This window comes from Camelus bactrianus, chromosome 27, assembly GCF_048773025.1.
Source record: "Camelus bactrianus isolate YW-2024 breed Bactrian camel chromosome 27, ASM4877302v1, whole genome shotgun sequence".
In the NCBI taxonomy this organism is placed as follows: Eukaryota; Metazoa; Chordata; class Mammalia; order Artiodactyla; family Camelidae; genus Camelus; species Camelus bactrianus.
Window position 1 is genome coordinate 12,246,285 of NC_133565.1, and position 27,741 is coordinate 12,274,025.

Consider the following 27,741-nt stretch of genomic DNA (forward strand, 5'->3'; position numbering starts at 1 on the left):
CGACCCCCACCCCGACCCGACCCACAACCACTGTGCCCGCCACAGTCCTCACCAAGACGCAGGTCAGAAACACGCAGAAACACGCCTCAACGGTGGCTCCAGTAGCCAAACACCCACACCTCTTCTCTTTGGCTCTGACACATACATCAAGTCGGCCCACGGCCCAAATACGGCCAAGCTGCCCCAAACAAACTGGCTCGTCCCACCTGCTCACGGGGCCTAGGCCAGTTCTGCACTCCCACGTCCAGGAGCAGCAGGGGAGCTGGCCCCTGCCACATCCCACCACGGCCACTCAAACTAGGACCTCTCATTCCAGCGTGCCTCAACTAATGCGTGCACACGACTGACCCTACGACAGCTCTCTAATGTTGGCACCGTGGGGGGTGTTGCACCAGTGTGAACAAGGGCAAGCTGGACCCCTCTCCTAACTATTCCCTAGCCCCCGGGGAGGCAACGTGCTGGACCTCAGTTTCGATGAGAACGACGGTAGTGAGTTCTCACTCATTTTGTTCAGATTTTCCAAGGAATGCATATGAGGGAGTCATCATCGATCCGAGCACGTGCTGGCATGCTGGACAACTCAACGTGGCAGGCTGGGTGGCTCCACAGAGGAGCCAGTGAGCTCGGAGACCTCCAGCAACCCCAGCAATCCAGAGCCAGCAAGCCACTGAGCAGCAGCAACGGTCAATCCTTTCTGGCCGCCTTTCGGGCAGTCAGAGAATATCCGAAAGCCAATGCTTTCCCCAGCGCTGGGGGTGGGGGAGGAGAGGGCGTACCGTCATCCTGAGCGATCCACGGGAAGGTTCAGCATCCTGGCGCCGACCCACTTCTTCGGGGACTCCCGGCCACCACCAGTCACCAGAAAACGGGAAGCTCTTCTTGTCTTGGCTGACGGCAAGCCTGCCCCGGCAACCCCACCTGGCAAGGTGACAGAAACCACGTGCACGCTTCAGACGTGGGCCCAACTTCTCAGTGAGCATGCCCCATGCCAATCAACCTTTAGCTCGGGGAAGCCCACTATCTGCTACCCACTCCCCTTTATCCCTTCAATACCAACCGATGCGTGTCTGAACGCACGAGGGTAGGGGCCTCGGCGTACGTGAGTTTCATGCGTGTGTGTTGCGTCGCGGGGGGCGGGGCCTGACTGTCCATGTGAGTGTATGGCTGCGTCTCTGCGTGTTTGTGTGTCCTGTGTGCCTCCCCCAAAATCTCAGTGCCTGAGAATGCATGCTTTCCACTCAGTGCCATGGAGGCCTGCCCATCGTTGACATGACCACAGCCCTCTGCCTTCCAGAGTGGCCATGGCATCGTGGGTCTCCAGGAGCCGCTGAAATAGGCCAAGAACTCCTTCTCTCCGACAGCCATTCCTTCTGATCAGAGCCAACCGCACCCACCTACACCACACTCGGGGCCGTGGATGGGATAGCCACCAAGTCACCGTGCCGCCCGAGGCCTCCACAGGATAGGGGGACCTGGAGGCAATACTCACTGCCTACGTCAACCAGGAAACCATTGACATGAAAGCTCACACCATGCTGAACCTGGCTCCAGGGCACATCCAGCCTGTATTCAACCTGTGTCTCTGTGCCACGACAATCCAGAAGCCTCGTCCTGTCAGCTATGCCTACACGCCTGCACAGGGCAGGTGAGAAAGCCCAGCGGAGAATTGGATTAGGAGCCTCCATGAGCCAGGGCCAAACCCCACGGATGCCAGGGCACTCACGTCACCACCAACGGCCGAGATCCACATCGGGCAGGATTCGGGGCCCTGACCTTCAACGCAAAGTTCGAACGCTAAGCAGCCTGGTCCAAACATGTGTCCTCACGGACCGAGGCCCAGTCGCCCCACAGGGATCCTCAGACATTATGCACACAGGGCAAACACCGAGCTTCAGGGCAGACAGTCTCAAAGGATGTCCCCTTGGATGAAGCCACACCCCACCACCCTCAACCGAGGACCTCTTCTAGGCACTGTAACCCCACCACGGGCCTCACGGAGATTCAGTGCCCTGTTCCCGTGGACCACAGGACGTCCTGAAGCCCAGGAGCTCTCCTGCGAAAGGAAACCTCGAATGGGGCAAAATCAGCACGTGACGGTCCACCGCAGCCCACCCGGGATCTCAGCTAACGTGCGCCATGCCCCTGTACCAGCAGGGTTAAATCTCAACAAATGTCACGGGGAAGGGGGCCCTCTCGGCCAGATACGTGGCTCCCACCTAAAGGCACCCTTTCACCTTGCACGCTCATGCACCTGGAGGCAAAGGGGCTAGAGGGCATCTTGCCGTCAGGCATCTGGACCAAGCCTTGCACTGCCTCCCTGTGAAGTTCCCGGAAGACACCTTTCGGGAGCCTCTTGGACAAACCAGCAAGCCGACACTAGACAGGTCTGCTGGCACCGCCCATCCACCTGGACCCCAGGAGCCTTCCTCCCTAGGCATCCATGGGCAGCCCCTCAGGAAATGCCGACCGGCCTCAGGAAGCCCAGGACAGCAGCAGGAGCCAAACGAGGACAGAGTGTTCTAGCAAAGCACACAGATCCACTCCAGCCCTAACCTCACCGTACACTTCCCTTCCAGTCTACACTGTCCGCCAACCCCCATGCTTGAAGGCAGCGCTGTGTCCTCAGCAAGCTCCGTGCTTCCGCCCTTGCCACCAACACTGGGGCAGTGGGTGCAGCAGGGAGCTGCCAAGGCTAGCATGGCAACCCGATCCCTCAGCCTGCTCCCGCCACCGGCCCGTCCCCGACCCCGACCCCCACCCCGACCCGACCCACAACCACTGTGCCCGCCACAGTCCTCACCAAGACGCAGGTCAGAAACACGCAGAAACACGCCTCAACGGTGGCTCCAGTAGCCAAACACCCACACCTCTTCTCTTTGGCTCTGACACATACATCAAGTCGGCCCACGGCCCAAATACGGCCAAGCTGCCCCAAACAAACTGGCTCGTCCCACCTGCTCACGGGGCCTAGGCCAGTTCTGCACTCCCACGTCCAGGAGCAGCAGGGGAGCTGGCCCCTGCCACATCCCACCACGGCCACTCAAACTAGGACCTCTCATTCCAGCGTGCCTCAACTAATGCGTGCACACGACTGACCCTACGACAGCTCTCTAATGTTGGCACCGTGGGGGGTGTTGCACCAGTGTGAACAAGGGCAAGCTGGACCCCTCTCCTAACTATTCCCTAGCCCCCGGGGAGGCAACGTGCTGGACCTCAGTTTCGATGAGAACGACGGTAGTGAGTTCTCACTCATTTTGTTCAGATTTTCCAAGGAATGCATATGAGGGAGTCATCATCGATCCGAGCACGTGCTGGCATGCTGGACAACTCAACGTGGCAGGCTGGGTGGCTCCACAGAGGAGCCAGTGAGCTCGGAGACCTCCAGCAACCCCAGCAATCCAGAGCCAGCAAGCCACTGAGCAGCAGCAACGGTCAATCCTTTCTGGCCGCCTTTCGGGCAGTCAGAGAATATCCGAAAGCCAATGCTTTCCCCAGCGCTGGGGGTGGGGGAGGAGAGGGCGTACCGTCATCCTGAGCGATCCACGGGAAGGTTCAGCATCCTGGCGCCGACCCACTTCTTCGGGGACTCCCGGCCACCACCAGTCACCAGAAAACGGGAAGCTCTTCTTGTCTTGGCTGACGGCAAGCCTGCCCCGGCAACCCCACCTGGCAAGGGGACAGAAACCACGTGCACGCTTCAGACGTGGGCCCAACTTCTCAGTGAGCATGCCCCATGCCAATCAACCTTTAGCTCGGGGAAGCCCACTATCTGCTACCCACTCCCCTTTATCCCTTCAATACCAACCGATGCGTGTCTGAACGCACGAGGGTAGGGGCCTCGGCGTACGTGAGTTTCATGCGTGTGTGTTGCGTCGCGGGGGGCGGGGCCTGACTGTCCATGTGAGTGTATGGCTGCGTCTCTGCGTGTTTGTGTGTCCTGTGTGCCTCCCCCAAAATCTCAGTGCCTGAGAATGCATGCTTTCCACTCAGTGCCATGGAGGCCTGCCCATCGTTGACATGACCACAGCCCTCTGCCTTCCAGAGTGGCCATGGCATCGTGGGTCTCCAGGAGCCGCTGAAATAGGCCAAGAACTCCTTCTCTCCGACAGCCATTCCTTCTGATCAGAGCCAACCGCACCCACCTACACCACACTCGGGGCCGTGGATGGGATAGCCACCAAGTCACCGTGCCGCCCGAGGCCTCCACAGGATAGGGGGACCTGGAGGCAATACTCACTGCCTACGTCAACCAGGAAACCATTGACATGAAAGCTCACACCATGCTGAACCTGGCTCCAGGGCACATCCAGCCTGTATTCAACCTGTGTCTCTGTGCCACGACAATCCAGAAGCCTCGTCCTGTCAGCTATGCCTACACGCCTGCACAGGGCAGGTGAGAAAGCCCAGCGGAGAATTGGATTAGGAGCCTCCATGAGCCAGGGCCAAACCCCACGGATGCCAGGGCACTCACGTCACCACCAACGGCCGAGATCCACATCGGGCAGGATTCGGGGCCCTGACCTTCAACGCAAAGTTCGAACGCTAAGCAGCCTGGTCCAAACATGTGTCCTCACGGACCGAGGCCCAGTCGCCCCACAGGGATCCTCAGACATTATGCACACAGGGCAAACACCGAGCTTCAGGGCAGACAGTCTCAAAGGATGTCCCCTTGGATGAAGCCACACCCCACCACCCTCAACCGAGGACCTCTTCTAGGCACTGTAACCCCACCACGGGCCTCACGGAGATTCAGTGCCCTGTTCCCGTGGACCACAGGACGTCCTGAAGCCCAGGAGCTCTCCTGCGAAAGGAAACCTCGAATGGGGCAAAATCAGCACGTGACGGTCCACCGCAGCCCACCCGGGATCTCAGCTAACGTGCGCCATGCCCCTGTACCAGCAGGGTTAAATCTCAACAAATGTCACGGGGAAGGGGGCCCTCTCGGCCAGATACGTGGCTCCCACCTAAAGGCACCCTTTCACCTTGCACGCTCATGCACCTGGAGGCAAAGGGGCTAGAGGGCATCTTGCCGTCAGGCATCTGGACCAAGCCTTGCACTGCCTCCCTGTGAAGTTCCCGGAAGACACCTTTCGGGAGCCTCTTGGACAAACCAGCAAGCCGACACTAGACAGGTCTGCTGGCACCGCCCATCCACCTGGACCCCAGGAGCCTTCCTCCCTAGGCATCCATGGGCAGCCCCTCAGGAAATGCCGACCGGCCTCAGGAAGCCCAGGACAGCAGCAGGAGCCAAACGAGGACAGAGTGTTCTAGCAAAGCACACAGATCCACTCCAGCCCTAACCTCACCGTACACTTCCCTTCCAGTCTACACTGTCCGCCAACCCCCATGCTTGAAGGCAGCGCTGTGTCCTCAGCAAGCTCCGTGCTTCCGCCCTTGCCACCAACACTGGGGCAGTGGGTGCAGCAGGGAGCTGCCAAGGCTAGCATGGCAACCCGATCCCTCAGCCTGCTCCCGCCACCGGCCCGTCCCCGACCCCGACCCCCACCCCGACCCGACCCACAACCACTGTGCCCGCCACAGTCCTCACCAAGACGCAGGTCAGAAACACGCAGAAACACGCCTCAACGGTGGCTCCAGTAGCCAAACACCCACACCTCTTCTCTTTGGCTCTGACACATACATCAAGTCGGCCCACGGCCCAAATACGGCCAAGCTGCCCCAAACAAACTGGCTCGTCCCACCTGCTCACGGGGCCTAGGCCAGTTCTGCACTCCCACGTCCAGGAGCAGCAGGGGAGCTGGCCCCTGCCACATCCCACCACGGCCACTCAAACTAGGACCTCTCATTCCAGCGTGCCTCAACTAATGCGTGCACACGACTGACCCTACGACAGCTCTCTAATGTTGGCACCGTGGGGGGTGTTGCACCAGTGTGAACAAGGGCAAGCTGGACCCCTCTCCTAACTATTCCCTAGCCCCCGGGGAGGCAACGTGCTGGACCTCAGTTTCGATGAGAACGACGGTAGTGAGTTCTCACTCATTTTGTTCAGATTTTCCAAGGAATGCATATGAGGGAGTCATCATCGATCCGAGCACGTGCTGGCATGCTGGACAACTCAACGTGGCAGGCTGGGTGGCTCCACAGAGGAGCCAGTGAGCTCGGAGACCTCCAGCAACCCCAGCAATCCAGAGCCAGCAAGCCACTGAGCAGCAGCAACGGTCAATCCTTTCTGGCCGCCTTTCGGGCAGTCAGAGAATATCCGAAAGCCAATGCTTTCCCCAGCGCTGGGGGTGGGGGAGGAGAGGGCGTACCGTCATCCTGAGCGATCCACGGGAAGGTTCAGCATCCTGGCGCCGACCCACTTCTTCGGGGACTCCCGGCCACCACCAGTCACCAGAAAACGGGAAGCTCTTCTTGTCTTGGCTGACGGCAAGCCTGCCCCGGCAACCCCACCTGGCAAGGGGACAGAAACCACGTGCACGCTTCAGACGTGGGCCCAACTTCTCAGCGAGCATGCCCCATGCCAATCAACCTTTAGCTCGGGGAAGCCCACTATCTGCTACCCACTCCCCTTTATCCCTTCAATACCAACCGATGCGTGTCTGAACGCACGAGGGTAGGGGCCTCGGCGTACGTGAGTTTCATGCGTGTGCGTTGCGTCGCGGGGGGCGGGGCCTGACTGTCCATGTGAGTGTATGGCTGCGTCTCTGCGTGTTTGTGTGTCCTGTGTGCCTCCCCCAAAATCTCAGTGCCTGAGAATGCATGCTTTCCACTCAGTGCCATGGAGGCCTGCCCATCGTTGACATGACCACAGCCCTCTGCCTTCCAGAGTGGCCATGGCATCGTGGGTCTCCAGGAGCCGCTGAAATAGGCCAAGAACTCCTTCTCTCCGACAGACATTCCTTCTGATCAGAGCCAACCGCACCCACCTACACCACACTCGGGGCCGTGGATGGGATAGCCACCAAGTCACCGTGCCGCCCGAGGCCTCCACAGGATAGGGGGACCTGGAGGCAATACTCACTGCCTACGTCAACCAGGAAACCATTGACATGAAAGCTCACACCATGCTGAACCTGGCTCCAGGGCACATCCAGCCTGTATTCAACCTGTGTCTCTGTGCCACGACAATCCAGAAGCCTCGTCCTGTCAGCTATGCCTACACGCCTGCACAGGGCAGGTGAGAAAGCCCAGCGGAGAATTGGATTAGGAGCCTCCATGAGCCAGGGCCAAACCCCACGGATGCCAGGGCACTCACGTCACCACCAACGGCCGAGATCCACATCGGGCAGGATTCGGGGCCCTGACCTTCAACGCAAAGTTCGAACGCTAAGCAGCCTGGTCCAAACATGTGTCCTCACGGACCGAGGCCCAGTCGCCCCACAGGGATCCTCAGACATTATGCACACAGGGCAAACACCGAGCTTCAGGGCAGACAGTCTCAAAGGATGTCCCCTTGGATGAAGCCACACCCCACCACCCTCAACCGAGGACCTCTTCTAGGCACTGTAACCCCACCACGGGCCTCACGGAGATTCAGTGCCCTGTTCCCGTGGACCACAGGACGTCCTGAAGCCCAGGAGCTCTCCTGCGAAAGGAAACCTCGAATGGGGCAAAATCAGCACGTGACGGTCCACCGCAGCCCACCCGGGATCTCAGCTAACGTGCGCCATGCCCCTGTACCAGCAGGGTTAAATCTCAACAAATGTCACGGGGAAGGGGGCCCTCTCGGCCAGATACGTGGCTCCCACCTAAAGGCACCCTTTCACCTTGCACGCTCATGCACCTGGAGGCAAAGGGGCTAGAGGGCATCTTGCCGTCAGGCATCTGGACCAAGCCTTGCACTGCCTCCCTGTGAAGTTCCCGGAAGACACCTTTCGGGAGCCTCTTGGACAAACCAGCAAGCCGACACTAGACAGGTCTGCTGGCACCGCCCATCCACCTGGACCCCAGGAGCCTTCCTCCCTAGGCATCCATGGGCAGCCCCTCAGGAAATGCCGACCGGCCTCAGGAAGCCCAGGACAGCAGCAGGAGCCAAACGAGGACAGAGTGTTCTAGCAAAGCACACAGATCCACTCCAGCCCTAACCTCACCGTACACTTCCCTTCCAGTCTACACTGTCCGCCAACCCCCATGCTTGAAGGCAGCGCTGTGTCCTCAGCAAGCTCCGTGCTTCCGCCCTTGCCACCAACACTGGGGCAGTGGGTGCAGCAGGGAGCTGCCAAGGCTAGCATGGCAACCCGATCCCTCAGCCTGCTCCCGCCACCGGCCCGTCCCCGACCCCGACCCCCACCCCGACCCGACCCACAACCACTGTGCCCGCCACAGTCCTCACCAAGACGCAGGTCAGAAACACGCAGAAACACGCCTCAACGGTGGCTCCAGTAGCCAAACACCCACACCTCTTCTCTTTGGCTCTGACACATACATCAAGTCGGCCCACGGCCCAAATACGGCCAAGCTGCCCCAAACAAACTGGCTCGTCCCACCTGCTCACGGGGCCTAGGCCAGTTCTGCACTCCCACGTCCAGGAGCAGCAGGGGAGCTGGCCCCTGCCACATCCCACCACGGCCACTCAAACTAGGACCTCTCATTCCAGCGTGCCTCAACTAATGCGTGCACACGACTGACCCTACGACAGCTCTCTAATGTTGGCACCGTGGGGGGTGTTGCACCAGTGTGAACAAGGGCAAGCTGGACCCCTCTCCTAACTATTCCCTAGCCCCCGGGGAGGCAACGTGCTGGACCTCAGTTTCGATGAGAACGACGGTAGTGAGTTCTCACTCATTTTGTTCAGATTTTCCAAGGAATGCATATGAGGGAGTCATCATCGATCCGAGCACGTGCTGGCATGCTGGACAACTCAACGTGGCAGGCTGGGTGGCTCCACAGAGGAGCCAGTGAGCTCGGAGACCTCCAGCAACCCCAGCAATCCAGAGCCAGCAAGCCACTGAGCAGCAGCAACGGTCAATCCTTTCTGGCCGCCTTTCGGGCAGTCAGAGAATATCCGAAAGCCAATGCTTTCCCCAGCGCTGGGGGTGGGGGAGGAGAGGGCTTACCGTCATCCTGAGCGATCCACGGGAAGGTTCAGCATCCTGGCGCCGACCCACTTCTTCGGGGACTCCCGGCCACCACCAGTCACCAGAAAACGGGAAGCTCTTCTTGTCTTGGCTGACGGCAAGCCTGCCCCGGCAACCCCACCTGGCAAGGGGACAGAAACCACGTGCACGCTTCAGACGTGGGCCCAACTTCTCAGCGAGCATGCCCCATGCCAATCAACCTTTAGCTCGGGGAAGCCCACTATCTGCTACCCACTCCCCTTTATCCCTTCAATACCAACCGATGCGTGTCTGAACGCACGAGGGTAGGGGCCTCGGCGTACGTGAGTTTCATGCGTGTGCGTTGCGTCGCGGGGGGCGGGGCCTGACTGTCCATGTGAGTGTATGGCTGCGTCTCTGCGTGTTTGTGTGTCCTGTGTGCCTCCCCCAAAATCTCAGTGCCTGAGAATGCATGCTTTCCACTCAGTGCCATGGAGGCCTGCCCATCGTTGACATGACCACAGCCCTCTGCCTTCCAGAGTGGCCATGGCATCGTGGGTCTCCAGGAGCCGCTGAAATAGGCCAAGAACTCCTTCTCTCCGACAGACATTCCTTCTGATCAGAGCCAACCGCACCCACCTACACCACACTCGGGGCCGTGGATGGGATAGCCACCAAGTCACCGTGCCGCCCGAGGCCTCCACAGGATAGGGGGACCTGGAGGCAATACTCACTGCCTACGTCAACCAGGAAACCATTGACATGAAAGCTCACACCATGCTGAACCTGGCTCCAGGGCACATCCAGCCTGTATTCAACCTGTGTCTCTGTGCCACGACAATCCAGAAGCCTCGTCCTGTCAGCTATGCCTACACGCCTGCACAGGGCAGGTGAGAAAGCCCAGCGGAGAATTGGATTAGGAGCCTCCATGAGCCAGGGCCAAACCCCACGGATGCCAGGGCACTCACGTCACCACCAACGGCCGAGATCCACATCGGGCAGGATTCGGGGCCCTGACCTTCAACGCAAAGTTCGAACGCTAAGCAGCCTGGTCCAAACATGTGTCCTCACGGACCGAGGCCCAGTCGCCCCACAGGGATCCTCAGACATTATGCACACAGGGCAAACACCGAGCTTCAGGGCAGACAGTCTCAAAGGATGTCCCCTTGGATGAAGCCACACCCCACCACCCTCAACCGAGGACCTCTTCTAGGCACTGTAACCCCACCACGGGCCTCACGGAGATTCAGTGCCCTGTTCCCGTGGACCACAGGACGTCCTGAAGCCCAGGAGCTCTCCTGCGAAAGGAAACCTCGAATGGGGCAAAATCAGCACGTGACGGTCCACCGCAGCCCACCCGGGATCTCAGCTAACGTGCGCCATGCCCCTGTACCAGCAGGGTTAAATCTCAACAAATGTCACGGGGAAGGGGGCCCTCTCGGCCAGATACGTGGCTCCCACCTAAAGGCACCCTTTCACCTTGCACGCTCATGCACCTGGAGGCAAAGGGGCTAGAGGGCATCTTGCCGTCAGGCATCTGGACCAAGCCTTGCACTGCCTCCCTGTGAAGTTCCCGGAAGACACCTTTCGGGAGCCTCTTGGACAAACCAGCAAGCCGACACTAGACAGGTCTGCTGGCACCGCCCATCCACCTGGACCCCAGGAGCCTTCCTCCCTAGGCATCCATGGGCAGCCCCTCAGGAAATGCCGACCGGCCTCAGGAAGCCCAGGACAGCAGCAGGAGCCAAACGAGGACAGAGTGTTCTAGCAAAGCACACAGATCCACTCCAGCCCTAACCTCACCGTACACTTCCCTTCCAGTCTACACTGTCCGCCAACCCCCATGCTTGAAGGCAGCGCTGTGTCCTCAGCAAGCTCCGTGCTTCCGCCCTTGCCACCAACACTGGGGCAGTGGGTGCAGCAGGGAGCTGCCAAGGCTAGCATGGCAACCCGATCCCTCAGCCTGCTCCCGCCACCGGCCCGTCCCCGACCCCGACCCCCACCCCGACCCGACCCACAACCACTGTGCCCGCCACAGTCCTCACCAAGACGCAGGTCAGAAACACGCAGAAACACGCCTCAACGGTGGCTCCAGTAGCCAAACACCCACACCTCTTCTCTTTGGCTCTGACACATACATCAAGTCGGCCCACGGCCCAAATACGGCCAAGCTGCCCCAAACAAACTGGCTCGTCCCACCTGCTCACGGGGCCTAGGCCAGTTCTGCACTCCCACGTCCAGGAGCAGCAGGGGAGCTGGCCCCTGCCACATCCCACCACGGCCACTCAAACTAGGACCTCTCATTCCAGCGTGCCTCAACTAATGCGTGCACACGACTGACCCTACGACAGCTCTCTAATGTTGGCACCGTGGGGGGTGTTGCACCAGTGTGAACAAGGGCAAGCTGGACCCCTCTCCTAACTATTCCCTAGCCCCCGGGGAGGCAACGTGCTGGACCTCAGTTTCGATGAGAACGACGGTAGTGAGTTCTCACTCATTTTGTTCAGATTTTCCAAGGAATGCATATGAGGGAGTCATCATCGATCCGAGCACGTGCTGGCATGCTGGACAACTCAACGTGGCAGGCTGGGTGGCTCCACAGAGGAGCCAGTGAGCTCGGAGACCTCCAGCAACCCCAGCAATCCAGAGCCAGCAAGCCACTGAGCAGCAGCAACGGTCAATCCTTTCTGGCCGCCTTTCGGGCAGTCAGAGAATATCCGAAAGCCAATGCTTTCCCCAGCGCTGGGGGTGGGGGAGGAGAGGGCGTACCGTCATCCTGAGCGATCCACGGGAAGGTTCAGCATCCTGGCGCCGACCCACTTCTTCGGGGACTCCCGGCCACCACCAGTCACCAGAAAACGGGAAGCTCTTCTTGTCTTGGCTGACGGCAAGCCTGCCCCGGCAACCCCACCTGGCAAGGGGACAGAAACCACGTGCACGCTTCAGACGTGGGCCCAACTTCTCAGTGAGCATGCCCCATGCCAATCAACCTTTAGCTCGGGGAAGCCCACTATCTGCTACCCACTCCCCTTTATCCCTTCAATACCAACCGATGCGTGTCTGAACGCACGAGGGTAGGGGCCTCGGCGTACGTGAGTTTCATGCGTGTGTGTTGCGTCGCGGGGGGCGGGGCCTGACTGTCCATGTGAGTGTATGGCTGCGTCTCTGCGTGTTTGTGTGTCCTGTGTGCCTCCCCCAAAATCTCAGTGCCTGAGAATGCATGCTTTCCACTCAGTGCCATGGAGGCCTGCCCATCGTTGACATGACCACAGCCCTCTGCCTTCCAGAGTGGCCATGGCATCGTGGGTCTCCAGGAGCCGCTGAAATAGGCCAAGAACTCCTTCTCTCCGACAGCCATTCCTTCTGATCAGAGCCAACCGCACCCACCTACACCACACTCGGGGCCGTGGATGGGATAGCCACCAAGTCACCGTGCCGCCCGAGGCCTCCACAGGATAGGGGGACCTGGAGGCAATACTCACTGCCTACGTCAACCAGGAATCCATTGACATGAAAGCTCACACCATGCTGAACCTGGCTCCAGGGCACATCCAGCCTGTATTCAACCTGTGTCTCTGTGCCACGACAATCCAGAAGCCTCGTCTTGTCAGCTATGCCTACACGCCTGCACAGGGCAGGTGAGAAAGCCCAGCGGAGAATTGCATTAGGAGCCTCCATGAGCCAGGGCCAAACCCCACGGATGCCAGGGCACTCACGTCACCACCAACGGCCGAGATCCACATCGGGCAGGATTCGGGGCCCTGACCTTCAACGCAAAGTTCGAACGCTAAGCAGCCTGGTCCAAACATGTGTCCTCACGGACCGAGGCCCAGTCGCCCCACAGGGATCCTCAGACATTATGCACACAGGGCAAACACCGAGCTTCAGGGCAGACAGTCTCAAAGGATGTCCCCTTGGATGAAGCCACACCCCACCACCCTCAACCGAGGACCTCTTCTAGGCACTGTAACCCCACCACGGGCCTCACGGAGATTCAGTGCCCTGTTCCCGTGGACCACAGGACGTCCTGAAGCCCAGGAGCTCTCCTGCGAAAGGAAACCTCGAATGGGGCAAAATCAGCACGTGACGGTCCACCGCAGCCCACCCGGGATCTCAGCTAACGTGCGCCATGCCCCTGTACCAGCAGGGTTAAATCTCAACAAATGTCACGGGGAAGGGGGCCCTCTCGGCCAGATACGTGGCTCCCACCTAAAGGCACCCTTTCACCTTGCACGCTCATGCACCTGGAGGCAAAGGGGCTAGAGGGCATCTTGCCGTCAGGCATCTGGACCAAGCCTTGCACTGCCTCCCTGTGAAGTTCCCGGAAGACACCTTTCGGGAGCCTCTTGGACAAACCAGCAAGCCGACACTAGACAGGTCTGCTGGCACCGCCCATCCACCTGGACCCCAGGAGCCTTCCTCCCTAGGCATCCATGGGCAGCCCCTCAGGAAATGCCGACCGGCCTCAGGAAGCCCAGGACAGCAGCAGGAGCCAAACGAGGACAGAGTGTTCTAGCAAAGCACACAGATCCACTCCAGCCCTAACCTCACCGTACACTTCCCTTCCAGTCTACACTGTCCGCCAACCCCCATGCTTGAAGGCAGCGCTGTGTCCTCAGCAAGCTCCGTGCTTCCGCCCTTGCCACCAACACTGGGGCAGTGGGTGCAGCAGGGAGCTGCCAAGGCTAGCATGGCAACCCGATCCCTCAGCCTGCTCCCGCCACCGGCCCGTCCCCGACCCCGACCCCCACCCCGACCCGACCCACAACCACTGTGCCCGCCACAGTCCTCACCAAGACGCAGGTCAGAAACACGCAGAAACACGCCTCAACGGTGGCTCCAGTAGCCAAACACCCACACCTCTTCTCTTTGGCTCTGACACATACATCAAGTCGGCCCACGGCCCAAATACGGCCAAGCTGCCCCAAACAAACTGGCTCGTCCCACCTGCTCACGGGGCCTAGGCCAGTTCTGCACTCCCACGTCCAGGAGCAGCAGGGGAGCTGGCCCCTGCCACATCCCACCACGGCCACTCAAACTAGGACCTCTCATTCCAGCGTGCCTCAACTAATGCGTGCACACGACTGACCCTACGACAGCTCTCTAATGTTGGCACCGTGGGGGGTGTTGCACCAGTGTGAACAAGGGCAAGCTGGACCCCTCTCCTAACTATTCCCTAGCCCCCGGGGAGGCAACGTGCTGGACCTCAGTTTCGATGAGAACGACGGTAGTGAGTTCTCACTCATTTTGTTCAGATTTTCCAAGGAATGCATATGAGGGAGTCATCATCGATCCGAGCACGTGCTGGCATGCTGGACAACTCAACGTGGCAGGCTGGGTGGCTCCACAGAGGAGCCAGTGAGCTCGGAGACCTCCAGCAACCCCAGCAATCCAGAGCCAGCAAGCCACTGAGCAGCAGCAACGGTCAATCCTTTCTGGCCGCCTTTCGGGCAGTCAGAGAATATCCGAAAGCCAATGCTTTCCCCAGCGCTGGGGGTGGGGGAGGAGAGGGCGTACCGTCATCCTGAGCGATCCACGGGAAGGTTCAGCATCCTGGCGCCGACCCACTTCTTCGGGGACTCCCGGCCACCACCAGTCACCAGAAAACGGGAAGCTCTTCTTGTCTTGGCTGACGGCAAGCCTGCCCCGGCAACCCCACCTGGCAAGGGGACAGAAACCACGTGCACGCTTCAGACGTGGGCCCAACTTCTCAGCGAGCATGCCCCATGCCAATCAACCTTTAGCTCGGGGAAGCCCACTATCTGCTACCCACTCCCCTTTATCCCTTCAATACCAACCGATGCGTGTCTGAACGCACGAGGGTAGGGGCCTCGGCGTACGTGAGTTTCATGCGTGTGCGTTGCGTCGCGGGGGGCGGGGCCTGACTGTCCATGTGAGTGTATGGCTGCGTCTCTGCGTGTTTGTGTGTCCTGTGTGCCTCCCCCAAAATCTCAGTGCCTGAGAATGCATGCTTTCCACTCAGTGCCATGGAGGCCTGCCCATCGTTGACATGACCACAGCCCTCTGCCTTCCAGAGTGGCCATGGCATCGTGGGTCTCCAGGAGCCGCTGAAATAGGCCAAGAACTCCTTCTCTCCGACAGACATTCCTTCTGATCAGAGCCAACCGCACCCACCTACACCACACTCGGGGCCGTGGATGGGATAGCCACCAAGTCACCGTGCCGCCCGAGGCCTCCACAGGATAGGGGGACCTGGAGGCAATACTCACTGCCTACGTCAACCAGGAAACCATTGACATGAAAGCTCACACCATGCTGAACCTGGCTCCAGGGCACATCCAGCCTGTATTCAACCTGTGTCTCTGTGCCACGACAATCCAGAAGCCTCGTCCTGTCAGCTATGCCTACACGCCTGCACAGGGCAGGTGAGAAACCCCAGCGGAGAATTGGATTAGGAGCCTCCATGAGCCAGGGCCAAACCCCACGGATGCCAGGGCACTCACGTCACCACCAACGGCCGAGATCCACATCGGGCAGGATTCGGGGCCCTGACCTTCAACGCAAAGTTCGAACGCTAAGCAGCCTGGTCCAAACATGTGTCCTCACGGACCGAGGCCCAGTCGCCCCACAGGGATCCTCAGACATTATGCACACAGGGCAAACACCGAGCTTCAGGGCAGACAGTCTCAAAGGATGTCCCCTTGGATGAAGCCACACCCCACCACCCTCAACCGAGGACCTCTTCTAGGCACTGTAACCCCACCACGGGCCTCACGGAGATTCAGTGCCCTGTTCCCGTGGACCACAGGACGTCCTGAAGCCCAGGAGCTCTCCTGCGAAAGGAAACCTCGAATGGGGCAAAATCAGCACGTGACGGTCCACCGCAGCCCACCCGGGATCTCAGCTAACGTGCGCCATGCCCCTGTACCAGCAGGGTTAAATCTCAACAAATGTCACGGGGAAGGGGGCCCTCTCGGCCAGATACGTGGCTCCCACCTAAAGGCACCCTTTCACCTTGCACGCTCATGCACCTGGAGGCAAAGGGGCTAGAGGGCATCTTGCCGTCAGGCATCTGGACCAAGCCTTGCACTGCCTCCCTGTGAAGTTCCCGGAAGACACCTTTCGGGAGCCTCTTGGACAAACCAGCAAGCCGACACTAGACAGGTCTGCTGGCACCGCCCATCCACCTGGACCCCAGGAGCCTTCCTCCCTAGGCATCCATGGGCAGCCCCTCAGGAAATGCCGACCGGCCTCAGGAAGCCCAGGACAGCAGCAGGAGCCAAACGAGGACAGAGTGTTCTAGCAAAGCACACAGATCCACTCCAGCCCTAACCTCACCGTACACTTCCCTTCCAGTCTACACTGTCCGCCAACCCCCATGCTTGAAGGCAGCGCTGTGTCCTCAGCAAGCTCCGTGCTTCCGCCCTTGCCACCAACACTGGGGCAGTGGGTGCAGCAGGGAGCTGCCAAGGCTAGCATGGCAACCCGATCCCTCAGCCTGCTCCCGCCACCGGCCCGTCCCCGACCCCGACCCCCACCCCGACCCGACCCACAACCACTGTGCCCGCCACAGTCCTCACCAAGACGCAGGTCAGAAACACGCAGAAACACGCCTCAACGGTGGCTCCAGTAGCCAAACACCCACACCTCTTCTCTTTGGCTCTGACACATACATCAAGTCGGCCCACGGCCCAAATACGGCCAAGCTGCCCCAAACAAACTGGCTCGTCCCACCTGCTCACGGGGCCTAGGCCAGTTCTGCACTCCCACGTCCAGGAGCAGCAGGGGAGCTGGCCCCTGCCACATCCCACCACGGCCACTCAAACTAGGACCTCTCATTCCAGCGTGCCTCAACTAATGCGTGCACACGACTGACCCTACGACAGCTCTCTAATGTTGGCACCGTGGGGGGTGTTGCACCAGTGTGAACAAGGGCAAGCTGGACCCCTCTCCTAACTATTCCCTAGCCCCCGGGGAGGCAACGTGCTGGACCTCAGTTTCGATGAGAACGACGGTAGTGAGTTCTCACTCATTTTGTTCAGATTTTCCAAGGAATGCATATGAGGGAGTCATCATCGATCCGAGCACGTGCTGGCATGCTGGACAACTCAACGTGGCAGGCTGGGTGGCTCCACAGAGGAGCCAGTGAGCTCGGAGACCTCCAGCAACCCCAGCAATCCAGAGCCAGCAAGCCACTGAGCAGCAGCAACGGTCAATCCTTTCTGGCCGCCTTTCGGGCAGTCAGAGAATATCCGAAAGCCAATGCTTTCCCCAGCGCTGGGGGTGGGGGAGGAGAGTGCGTACCGTCATCCTGAGCGATCCACGGGAAGGTTCAGCATCCTGGCGCCGACCCACTTCTTCGGGGACTCCCGGCCACCACCAGTCACCAGAAAACGGGAAGCTCTTCTTGTCTTGGCTGACGGCAAGCCTGCCCCGGCAACCCCACCTGGCAAGGGGACAGAAACCACGTGCACGCTTCAGACGTGGGCCCAACTTCTCAGCGAGCATGCCCCATGCCAATCAACCTTTAGCTCGGGGAAGCCCACTATCTGCTACCCACTCCCCTTTATCCCTTCAATACCAACCGATGCGTGTCTGAACGCACGAGGGTAGGGGCCTCGGCGTACGTGAGTTTCATGCGTGTGCGTTGCGTCGCGGGGGGCGGGGCCTGACTGTCCATGTGAGTGTATGGCTGCGTCTCTGCGTGTTTGTGTGTCCTGTGTGCCTCCCCCAAAATCTCAGTGCCTGAGAATGCATGCTTTCCACTCAGTGCCATGGAGGCCTGCCCATCGTTGACATGACCACAGCCCTCTGCCTTCCAGAGTGGCCATGGCATCGTGGGTCTCCAGGAGCCGCTGAAATAGGCCAAGAACTCCTTCTCTCCGACAGCCATTCCTTCTGATCAGAGCCAACCGCACCCACCTACACCACACTCGGGGCCGTGGATGGGATAGCCACCAAGTCACCGTGCCGCCCGAGGCCTCCACAGGATAGGGGGACCTGGAGGCAATACTCACTGCCTACGTCAACCAGGAAACCATTGACATGAAAGCTCACACCATGCTGAACCTGGCTCCAGGGCACATCCAGCCTGTATTCAACCTGTGTCTCTGTGCCACGACAATCCAGAAGCCTCGTCCTGTCAGCTATGCCTACACGCCTGCACAGGGCAGGTGAGAAAGCCCAGCGGAGAATTGGATTAGGAGCCTCCATGAGCCAGGGTCAAACCCCACGGATGCCAGGGCACTCACGTCACCACCAACGGCCGAGATCCACATCGGGCAGGATTCGGGGCCCTGACCTTCAACGCAAAGTTCGAACGCTAAGCAGCCTGGTCCAAACATGTGTCCTCACGGACCGAGGCCCAGTCGCCCCACAGGGATCCTCAGACATTATGCACACAGGGCAAACACCGAGCTTCAGGGCAGACAGTCTCAAAGGATGTCCCCTTGGATGAAGCCACACCCCACCACCCTCAACCGAGGACCTCTTCTAGGCACTGTAACCCCACCACGGGCCTCACGGAGATTCAGTGCCCTGTTCCCGTGGACCACAGGACGTCCTGAAGCCCAGGAGCTCTCCTGCGAAAGGAAACCTCGAATGGGGCAAAATCAGCACGTGACGGTCCACCGCAGCCCACCCGGGATCTCAGCTAACGTGCGCCATGCCCCTGTACCAGCAGGGTTAAATCTCAACAAATGTCACGGGGAAGGGGGCCCTCTCGGCCAGATACGTGGCTCCCACCTAAAGGCACCCTTTCACCTTGCACGCTCATGCACCTGGAGGCAAAGGGGCTAGAGGGCATCTTGCCGTCAGGCATCTGGACCAAGCCTTGCACTGCCTCCCTGTGAAGTTCCCGGAAGACACCTTTCGGGAGCCTCTTGGACAAACCAGCAAGCCGACACTAGACAGGTCTGCTGGCACCGCCCATCCACCTGGACCCCAGGAGCCTTCCTCCCTAGGCATCCATGGGCAGCCCCTCAGGAAATGCCGACCGGCCTCAGGAAGCCCAGGACAGCAGCAGGAGCCAAACGAGGACAGAGTGTTCTAGCAAAGCACACAGATCCACTCCAGCCCTAACCTCACCGTACACTTCCCTTCCAGTCTACACTGTCCGCCAACCCCCATGCTTGAAGGCAGCGCTGTGTCCTCAGCAAGCTCCGTGCTTCCGCCCTTGCCACCAACACTGGGGCAGTGGGTGCAGCAGGGAGCTGCCAAGGCTAGCATGGCAACCCGATCCCTCAGCCTGCTCCCGCCACCGGCCCGTCCCCGACCCCGACCCCCACCCCGACCCGACCCACAACCACTGTGCCCGCCACAGTCCTCACCAAGACGCAGGTCAGAAACACGCAGAAACACGCCTCAACGGTGGCTCCAGTAGCCAAACACCCACACCTCTTCTCTTTGGCTCTGACACATACATCAAGTCGGCCCACGGCCCAAATACGGCCAAGCTGCCCCAAACAAACTGGCTCGTCCCACCTGCTCACGGGGCCTAGGCCAGTTCTGCACTCCCACGTCCAGGAGCAGCAGGGGAGCTGGCCCCTGCCACATCCCACCACGGCCACTCAAACTAGGACCTCTCATTCCAGCGTGCCTCAACTAATGCGTGCACACGACTGACCCTACGACAGCTCTCTAATGTTGGCACCGTGGGGGGTGTTGCACCAGTGTGAACAAGGGCAAGCTGGACCCCTCTCCTAACTATTCCCTAGCCCCCGGGGAGGCAACGTGCTGGACCTCAGTTTCGATGAGAACGACGGTAGTGAGTTCTCACTCATTTTGTTCAGATTTTCCAAGGAATGCATATGAGGGAGTCATCATCGATCCGAGCACGTGCTGGCATGCTGGACAACTCAACGTGGCAGGCTGGGTGGCTCCACAGAGGAGCCAGTGAGCTCGGAGACCTCCAGCAACCCCAGCAATCCAGAGCCAGCAAGCCACTGAGCAGCAGCAACGGTCAATCCTTTCTGGCCGCCTTTCGGGCAGTCAGAGAATATCCGAAAGCCAATGCTTTCCCCAGCGCTGGGGGTGGGGGAGGAGAGGGCGTACCGTCATCCTGAGCGATCCACGGGAAGGTTCAGCATCCTGGCGCCGACCCACTTCTTCGGGGACTCCCGGCCACCACCAGTCACCAGAAAACGGGAAGCTCTTCTTGTCTTGGCTGACGGCAAGCCTGCCCCGGCAACCCCACCTGGCAAGGGGACAGAAACCACGTGCACGCTTCAGACGTGGGCCCAACTTCTCAGCGAGCATGCCCCATGCCAATCAACCTTTAGCTCGGGGAAGCCCACTATCTGCTACCCACTCCCCTTTATCCCTTCAATACCAACCGATGCGTGTCTGAACGCACGAGGGTAGGGGCCTCGGCGTACGTGAGTTTCATGCGTGTGTGTTGCGTCGCGGGGGGCGGGGCCTGACTGTCCATGTGAGTGTATGGCTGCGTCTCTGCGTGTTTGTGTGTCCTGTGTGCCTCCCCCAAAATCTCAGTGCCTGAGAATGCATGCTTTCCACTCAGTGCCATGGAGGCCTGCCCATCGTTGACATGACCACAGCCCTCTGCCTTCCAGAGTGGCCATGGCATCGTGGGTCTCCAGGAGCCGCTGAAATAGGCCAAGAACTCCTTCTCTCCGACAGACATTCCTTCTGATCAGAGCCAACCGCACCCACCTACACCACACTCGGGGCCGTGGATGGGATAGCCACCAAGTCACCGTGCCGCCCGAGGCCTCCACAGGATAGGGGGACCTGGAGGCAATACTCACTGCCTACGTCAACCAGGAATCCATTGACATGAAAGCTCACACCATGCTGAACCTGGCTCCAGGGCACATCCAGCCTGTATTCAACCTGTGTCTCTGTGCCACGACAATCCAGAAGCCTCGTCCTGTCAGCTATGCCTACACGCCTGCACAGGGCAGGTGAGAAAGCCCAGCGGAGAATTGCATTAGGAGCCTCCATGAGCCAGGGCCAAACCCCACGGATGCCAGGGCACTCACGTCACCACCAACGGCCGAGATCCACATCGGGCAGGATTCGGGGCCCTGACCTTCAACGCAAAGTTCGAACGCTAAGCAGCCTGGTCCAAACATGTGTCCTCACGGACCGAGGCCCAGTCGCCCCACAGGGATCCTCAGACATTATGCACACAGGGCAAACACCGAGCTTCAGGGCAGACAGTCTCAAAGGATGTCCCCTTGGATGAAGCCACACCCCACCACCCTCAACCGAGGACCTCTTCTAGGCACTGTAACCCCACCACGGGCCTCACGGAGATTCAGTGCCCTGTTCCCGTGGACCACAGGACGTCCTGAAGCCCAGGAGCTCTCCTGCGAAAGGAAACCTCGAATGGGGCAAAATCAGCACGTGACGGTCCACCGCAGCCCACCCGGGATCTCAGCTAACGTGCGCCATGCCCCTGTACCAGCAGGGTTAAATCTCAACAAATGTCACGGGGAAGGGGGCCCTCTCGGCCAGATACGTGGCTCCCACCTAAAGGCACCCTTTCACCTTGCACGCTCATGCACCTGGAGGCAAAGGGGCTAGAGGGCATCTTGCCGTCAGGCATCTGGACCAAGCCTTGCACTGCCTCCCTGTGAAGTTCCCGGAAGACACCTTTCGGGAGCCTCTTGGACAAACCAGCAAGCCGACACTAGACAGGTCTGCTGGCACCGCCCATCCACCTGGACCCCAGGAGCCTTCCTCCCTAGGCATCCATGGGCAGCCCCTCAGGAAATGCCGACCGGCCTCAGGAAGCCCAGGACAGCAGCAGGAGCCAAACGAGGACAGAGTGTTCTAGCAAAGCACACAGATCCACTCCAGCCCTAACCTCACCGTACACTTCCCTTCCAGTCTACACTGTCCGCCAACCCCCATGCTTGAAGGCAGCGCTGTGTCCTCAGCAAGCTCCGTGCTTCCGCCCTTGCCACCAACACTGGGGCAGTGGGTGCAGCAGGGAGCTGCCAAGGCTAGCATGGCAACCCGATCCCTCAGCCTGCTCCCGCCACCGGCCCGTCCCCGACCCCGACCCCCACCCCGACCCGACCCACAACCACTGTGCCCGCCACAGTCCTCACCAAGACGCAGGTCAGAAACACGCAGAAACACGCCTCAACGGTGGCTCCAGTAGCCAAACACCCACACCTCTTCTCTTTGGCTCTGACACATACATCAAGTCGGCCCACGGCCCAAATACGGCCAAGCTGCCCCAAACAAACTGGCTCGTCCCACCTGCTCACGGGGCCTAGGCCAGTTCTGCACTCCCACGTCCAGGAGCAGCAGGGGAGCTGGCCCCTGCCACATCCCACCACGGCCACTCAAACTAGGACCTCTCATTCCAGCGTGCCTCAACTAATGCGTGCACACGACTGACCCTACGACAGCTCTCTAATGTTGGCACCGTGGGGGGTGTTGCACCAGTGTGAACAAGGGCAAGCTGGACCCCTCTCCTAACTATTCCCTAGCCCCCGGGGAGGCAACGTGCTGGACCTCAGTTTCGATGAGAACGACGGTAGTGAGTTCTCACTCATTTTGTTCAGATTTTCCAAGGAATGCATATGAGGGAGTCATCATCGATCCGAGCACGTGCTGGCATGCTGGACAACTCAACGTGGCAGGCTGGGTGGCTCCACAGAGGAGCCAGTGAGCTCGGAGACCTCCAGCAACCCCAGCAATCCAGAGCCAGCAAGCCACTGAGCAGCAGCAACGGTCAATCCTTTCTGGCCGCCTTTCGGGCAGTCAGAGAATATCCGAAAGCCAATGCTTTCCCCAGCGCTGGGGGTGGGGGAGGAGAGGGCGTACCGTCATCCTGAGCGATCCACGGGAAGGTTCAGCATCCTGGCGCCGACCCACTTCTTCGGGGACTCCCGGCCACCACCAGTCACCAGAAAACGGGAAGCTCTTCTTGTCTTGGCTGACGGCAAGCCTGCCCCGGCAACCCCACCTGGCAAGGGGACAGAAACCACGTGCACGCTTCAGACGTGGGCCCAACTTCTCAGCGAGCATGCCCCATGCCAATCAACCTTTAGCTCGGGGAAGCCCACTATCTGCTACCCACTCCCCTTTATCCCTTCAATACCAACCGATGCGTGTCTGAACGCACGAGGGTAGGGGCCTCGGCGTACGTGAGTTTCATGCGTGTGTGTTGCGTCACGGGGGGCGGGGCCTGACTGTCCATGTGAGTGTATGGCTGCGTCTCTGCGTGTTTGTGTGTCCTGTGTGCCTCCCCCAAAATCTCAGTGCCTGAGAATGCATGCTTTCCACTCAGTGCCATGGAGGCCTGCCCATCGTTGACATGACCACAGCCCTCTGCCTTCCAGAGTGGCCATGGCATCGTGGGTCTCCAGGAGCCGCTGAAATAGGCCAAGAACTCCTTCTCTCCGACAGCCATTCCTTCTGATCAGAGCCAACCGCACCCACCTACACCACACTCGGGGCCGTGGATGGGATAGCCACCAAGTCACCGTGCCGCCCGAGGCCTCCACAGGATAGGGGGACCTGGAGGCAATACTCACTGCCTACGTCAACCAGGAAACCATTGACATGAAAGCTCACACCATGCTGAACCTGGCTCCAGGGCACATCCAGCCTGTATTCAACCTGTGTCTCTGTGCCACGACAATCCAGAAGCCTCGTCCTGTCAGCTATGCCTACACGCCTGCACAGGGCAGGTGAGAAAGCCCAGCGGAGAATTGGATTAGGAGCCTCCATGAGCCAGGGCCAAACCCCACGGATGCCAGGGCACTCACGTCACCACCAACGGCCGAGATCCACATCGGGCAGGATTCGGGGCCCTGACCTTCAACGCAAAGTTCGAACGCTAAGCAGCCTGGTCCAAACATGTGTCCTCACGGACCGAGGCCCAGTCGCCCCACAGGGATCCTCAGACATTATGCACACAGGGCAAACACCGAGCTTCAGGGCAGACAGTCTCAAAGGATGTCCCCTTGGATGAAGCCACACCCCACCACCCTCAACCGAGGACCTCTTCTAGGCACTGTAACCCCACCACGGGCCTCACGGAGATTCAGTGCCCTGTTCCCGTGGACCACAGGACGTCCTGAAGCCCAGGAGCTCTCCTGCGAAAGGAAACCTCGAATGGGGCAAAATCAGCACGTGACGGTCCACCGCAGCCCACCCGGGATCTCAGCTAACGTGCGCCATGCCCCTGTACCAGCAGGGTTAAATCTCAACAAATGTCACGGGGAAGGGGGCCCTCTCGGCCAGATACGTGGCTCCCACCTAAAGGCACCCTTTCACCTTGCACGCTCATGCACCTGGAGGCAAAGGGGCTAGAGGGCATCTTGCCGTCAGGCATCTGGACCAAGCCTTGCACTGCCTCCCTGTGAAGTTCCCGGAAGACACCTTTCGGGAGCCTCTTGGACAAACCAGCAAGCCGACACTAGACAGGTCTGCTGGCACCGCCCATCCACCTGGACCCCAGGAGCCTTCCTCCCTAGGCATCCATGGGCAGCCCCTCAGGAAATGCCGACCGGCCTCAGGAAGCCCAGGACAGCAGCAGGAGCCAAACGAGGACAGAGTGTTCTAGCAAAGCACACAGATCCACTCCAGCCCTAACCTCACCGTACACTTCCCTTCCAGTCTACACTGTCCGCCAACCCCCATGCTTGAAGGCAGCGCTGTGTCCTCAGCAAGCTCCGTGCTTCCGCCCTTGCCACCAACACTGGGGCAGTGGGTGCAGCAGGGAGCTGCCAAGGCTAGCATGGCAACCCGATCCCTCAGCCTGCTCCCGCCACCGGCCCGTCCCCGACCCCGACCCCCACCCCGACCCGACCCACAACCACTGTGCCCGCCACAGTCCTCACCAAGACGCAGGTCAGAAACACGCAGAAACACGCCTCAACGGTGGCTCCAGTAGCCAAACACCCACACCTCTTCTCTTTGGCTCTGACACATACATCAAGTCGGCCCACGGCCCAAATACGGCCAAGCTGCCCCAAACAAACTGGCTCGTCCCACCTGCTCACGGGGCCTAGGCCAGTTCTGCACTCCCACGTCCAGGAGCAGCAGGGGAGCTGGCCCCTGCCACATCCCACCACGGCCACTCAAACTAGGACCTCTCATTCCAGCGTGCCTCAACTAATGCGTGCACACGACTGACCCTACGACAGCTCTCTAATGTTGGCACCGTGGGGGGTGTTGCACCAGTGTGAACAAGGGCAAGCTGGACCCCTCTCCTAACTATTCCCTAGCCCCCGGGGAGGCAACGTGCTGGACCTCAGTTTCGATGAGAACGACGGTAGTGAGTTCTCACTCATTTTGTTCAGATTTTCCAAGGAATGCATATGAGGGAGTCATCATCGATCCGAGCACGTGCTGGCATGCTGGACAACTCAACGTGGCAGGCTGGGTGGCTCCACAGAGGAGCCAGTGAGCTCGGAGACCTCCAGCAACCCCAGCAATCCAGAGCCAGCAAGCCACTGAGCAGCAGCAACGGTCAATCCTTTCTGGCCGCCTTTCGGGCAGTCAGAGAATATCCGAAAGCCAATGCTTTCCCCAGCGCTGGGGGTGGGGGAGGAGAGGGCGTACCGTCATCCTGAGCGATCCACGGGAAGGTTCAGCATCCTGGCGCCGACCCACTTCTTCGGGGACTCCCGGCCACCACCAGTCACCAGAAAACGGGAAGCTCTTCTTGTCTTGGCTGACGGCAAGCCTGCCCCGGCAACCCCACCTGGCAAGGGGACAGAAACCACGTGCACGCTTCAGACGTGGGCCCAACTTCTCAGCGAGCATGCCCCATGCCAATCAACCTTTAGCTCGGGGAAGCCCACTATCTGCTACCCACTCCCCTTTATCCCTTCAATACCAACCGATGCGTGTCTGAACGCACGAGGGTAGGGGCCTCGGCGTACGTGAGTTTCATGCGTGTGTGTTGCGTCGCGGGGGGCGGGGCCTGACTGTCCATGTGAGTGTATGGCTGCGTCTCTGCGTGTTTGTGTGTCCTGTGTGCCTCCCCCAAAATCTCAGTGCCTGAGAATGCATGCTTTCCACTCAGTGCCATGGAGGCCTGCCCATCGTTGACATGACCACAGCCCTCTGCCTTCCAGAGTGGCCATGGCATCGTGGGTCTCCAGGAGCCGCTGAAATAGGCCAAGAACTCCTTCTCTCCGACAGACATTCCTTCTGATCAGAGCCAACCGCACCCACCTACACCACACTCGGGGCCGTGGATGGGATAGCCACCAAGTCACCGTGCCGCCCGAGGCCTCCACAGGATAGGGGGACCTGGAGGCAATACTCACTGCCTACGTCAACCAGGAATCCATTGACATGAAAGCTCACACCATGCTGAACCTGGCTCCAGGGCACATCCAGCCTGTATTCAACCTGTGTCTCTGTGCCACGACAATCCAGAAGCCTCGTCCTGTCAGCTATGCCTACACGCCTGCACAGGGCAGGTGAGAAAGCCCAGCGGAGAATTGCATTAGGAGCCTCCATGAGCCAGGGCCAAACCCCACGGATGCCAGGGCACTCACGTCACCACCAACGGCCGAGATCCACATCGGGCAGGATTCGGGGCCCTGACCTTCAACGCAAAGTTCGAACGCTAAGCAGCCTGGTCCAAACATGTGTCCTCACGGACCGAGGCCCAGTCGCCCCACAGGGATCCTCAGACATTATGCACACAGGGCAAACACCGAGCTTCAGGGCAGACAGTCTCAAAGGATGTCCCCTTGGATGAAGCCACACCCCACCACCCTCAACCGAGGACCTCTTCTAGGCACTGTAACCCCACCACGGGCCTCACGGAGATTCAGTGCCCTGTTCCCGTGGACCACAGGACGTCCTGAAGCCCAGGAGCTCTCCTGCGAAAGGAAACCTCGAATGGGGCAAAATCAGCACGTGACGGTCCACCGCAGCCCACCCGGGATCTCAGCTAACGTGCGCCATGCCCCTGTACCAGCAGGGTTAAATCTCAACAAATGTCACGGGGAAGGGGGCCCTCTCGGCCAGATACGTGGCTCCCACCTAAAGGCACCCTTTCACCTTGCACGCTCATGCACCTGGAGGCAAAGGGGCTAGAGGGCATCTTGCCGTCAGGCATCTGGACCAAGCCTTGCACTGCCTCCCTGTGAAGTTCCCGGAAGACACCTTTCGGGAGCCTCTTGGACAAACCAGCAAGCCGACACTAGACAGGTCTGCTGGCACCGCCCATCCACCTGGACCCCAGGAGCCTTCCTCCCTAGGCATCCATGGGCAGCCCCTCAGGAAATGCCGACCGGCCTCAGGAAGCCCAGGACAGCAGCAGGAGCCAAACGAGGACAGAGTGTTCTAGCAAAGCACACAGATCCACTCCAGCCCTAACCTCACCGTACACTTCCCTTCCAGTCTACACTGTCCGCCAACCCCCATGCTTGAAGGCAGCGCTGTGTCCTCAGCAAGCTCCGTGCTTCCGCCCTTGCCACCAACACTGGGGCAGTGGGTGCAGCAGGGAGCTGCCAAGGCTAGCATGGCAACCCGATCCCTCAGCCTGCTCCCGCCACCGGCCCGTCCCCGACCCCGACCCCCACCCCGACCCGACCCACAACCACTGTGCCCGCCACAGTCCTCACCAAGACGCAGGTCAGAAACACGCAGAAACACGCCTCAACGGTGGCTCCAGTAGCCAAACACCCACACCTCTTCTCTTTGGCTCTGACACATACATCAAGTCGGCCCACGGCCCAAATACGGCCAAGCTGCCCCAAACAAACTGGCTCGTCCCACCTGCTCACGGGGCCTAGGCCAGTTCTGCACTCCCACGTCCAGGAGCAGCAGGGGA

The 27,741-nt window shown here is 59.9% G+C and overlaps 10 non-coding genes across 10 annotated transcripts; all 10 read right to left on the bottom strand.

The window, feature by feature from the left end:
• Positions 1-460: 460 nt before the first annotated feature.
• On the bottom strand, positions 461-554 carry LOC141575337 (small nucleolar RNA SNORD116). Its single transcript, XR_012502872.1, has one exon. It is a non-coding gene; the product is annotated as a small nucleolar RNA SNORD116 (small nucleolar RNA).
• A 2,654-nt stretch (positions 555-3,208) lies between these two features.
• Positions 3,209-3,302, bottom strand: LOC141575338 (small nucleolar RNA SNORD116). Its single transcript, XR_012502873.1, has one exon. It is a non-coding gene; the product is annotated as a small nucleolar RNA SNORD116 (small nucleolar RNA).
• Positions 3,303-5,956: 2,654 nt separating this feature from the next.
• LOC141575339 (small nucleolar RNA SNORD116) lies at positions 5,957-6,050 on the bottom strand. The gene has a single exon (XR_012502874.1). It is a non-coding gene; the product is annotated as a small nucleolar RNA SNORD116 (small nucleolar RNA).
• A 2,654-nt stretch (positions 6,051-8,704) lies between these two features.
• On the bottom strand, positions 8,705-8,798 carry LOC141575340 (small nucleolar RNA SNORD116). Its single transcript, XR_012502875.1, has one exon. It is a non-coding gene; the product is annotated as a small nucleolar RNA SNORD116 (small nucleolar RNA).
• A 2,654-nt stretch (positions 8,799-11,452) lies between these two features.
• On the bottom strand, positions 11,453-11,546 carry LOC141575341 (small nucleolar RNA SNORD116). The gene has a single exon (XR_012502876.1). It is a non-coding gene; the product is annotated as a small nucleolar RNA SNORD116 (small nucleolar RNA).
• Positions 11,547-14,200: 2,654 nt separating this feature from the next.
• LOC141575342 (small nucleolar RNA SNORD116) lies at positions 14,201-14,294 on the bottom strand. The gene has a single exon (XR_012502877.1). It is a non-coding gene; the product is annotated as a small nucleolar RNA SNORD116 (small nucleolar RNA).
• Positions 14,295-16,948: 2,654 nt separating this feature from the next.
• LOC141575343 (small nucleolar RNA SNORD116) lies at positions 16,949-17,042 on the bottom strand. Its single transcript, XR_012502878.1, has one exon. It is a non-coding gene; the product is annotated as a small nucleolar RNA SNORD116 (small nucleolar RNA).
• Positions 17,043-19,696: 2,654 nt separating this feature from the next.
• LOC141575344 (small nucleolar RNA SNORD116) lies at positions 19,697-19,790 on the bottom strand. The gene has a single exon (XR_012502879.1). It is a non-coding gene; the product is annotated as a small nucleolar RNA SNORD116 (small nucleolar RNA).
• A 2,654-nt stretch (positions 19,791-22,444) lies between these two features.
• On the bottom strand, positions 22,445-22,538 carry LOC141575345 (small nucleolar RNA SNORD116). Its single transcript, XR_012502880.1, has one exon. It is a non-coding gene; the product is annotated as a small nucleolar RNA SNORD116 (small nucleolar RNA).
• A 2,654-nt stretch (positions 22,539-25,192) lies between these two features.
• LOC141575346 (small nucleolar RNA SNORD116) lies at positions 25,193-25,286 on the bottom strand. The gene has a single exon (XR_012502881.1). It is a non-coding gene; the product is annotated as a small nucleolar RNA SNORD116 (small nucleolar RNA).
• Positions 25,287-27,741: the final 2,455 nt, after the last annotated feature.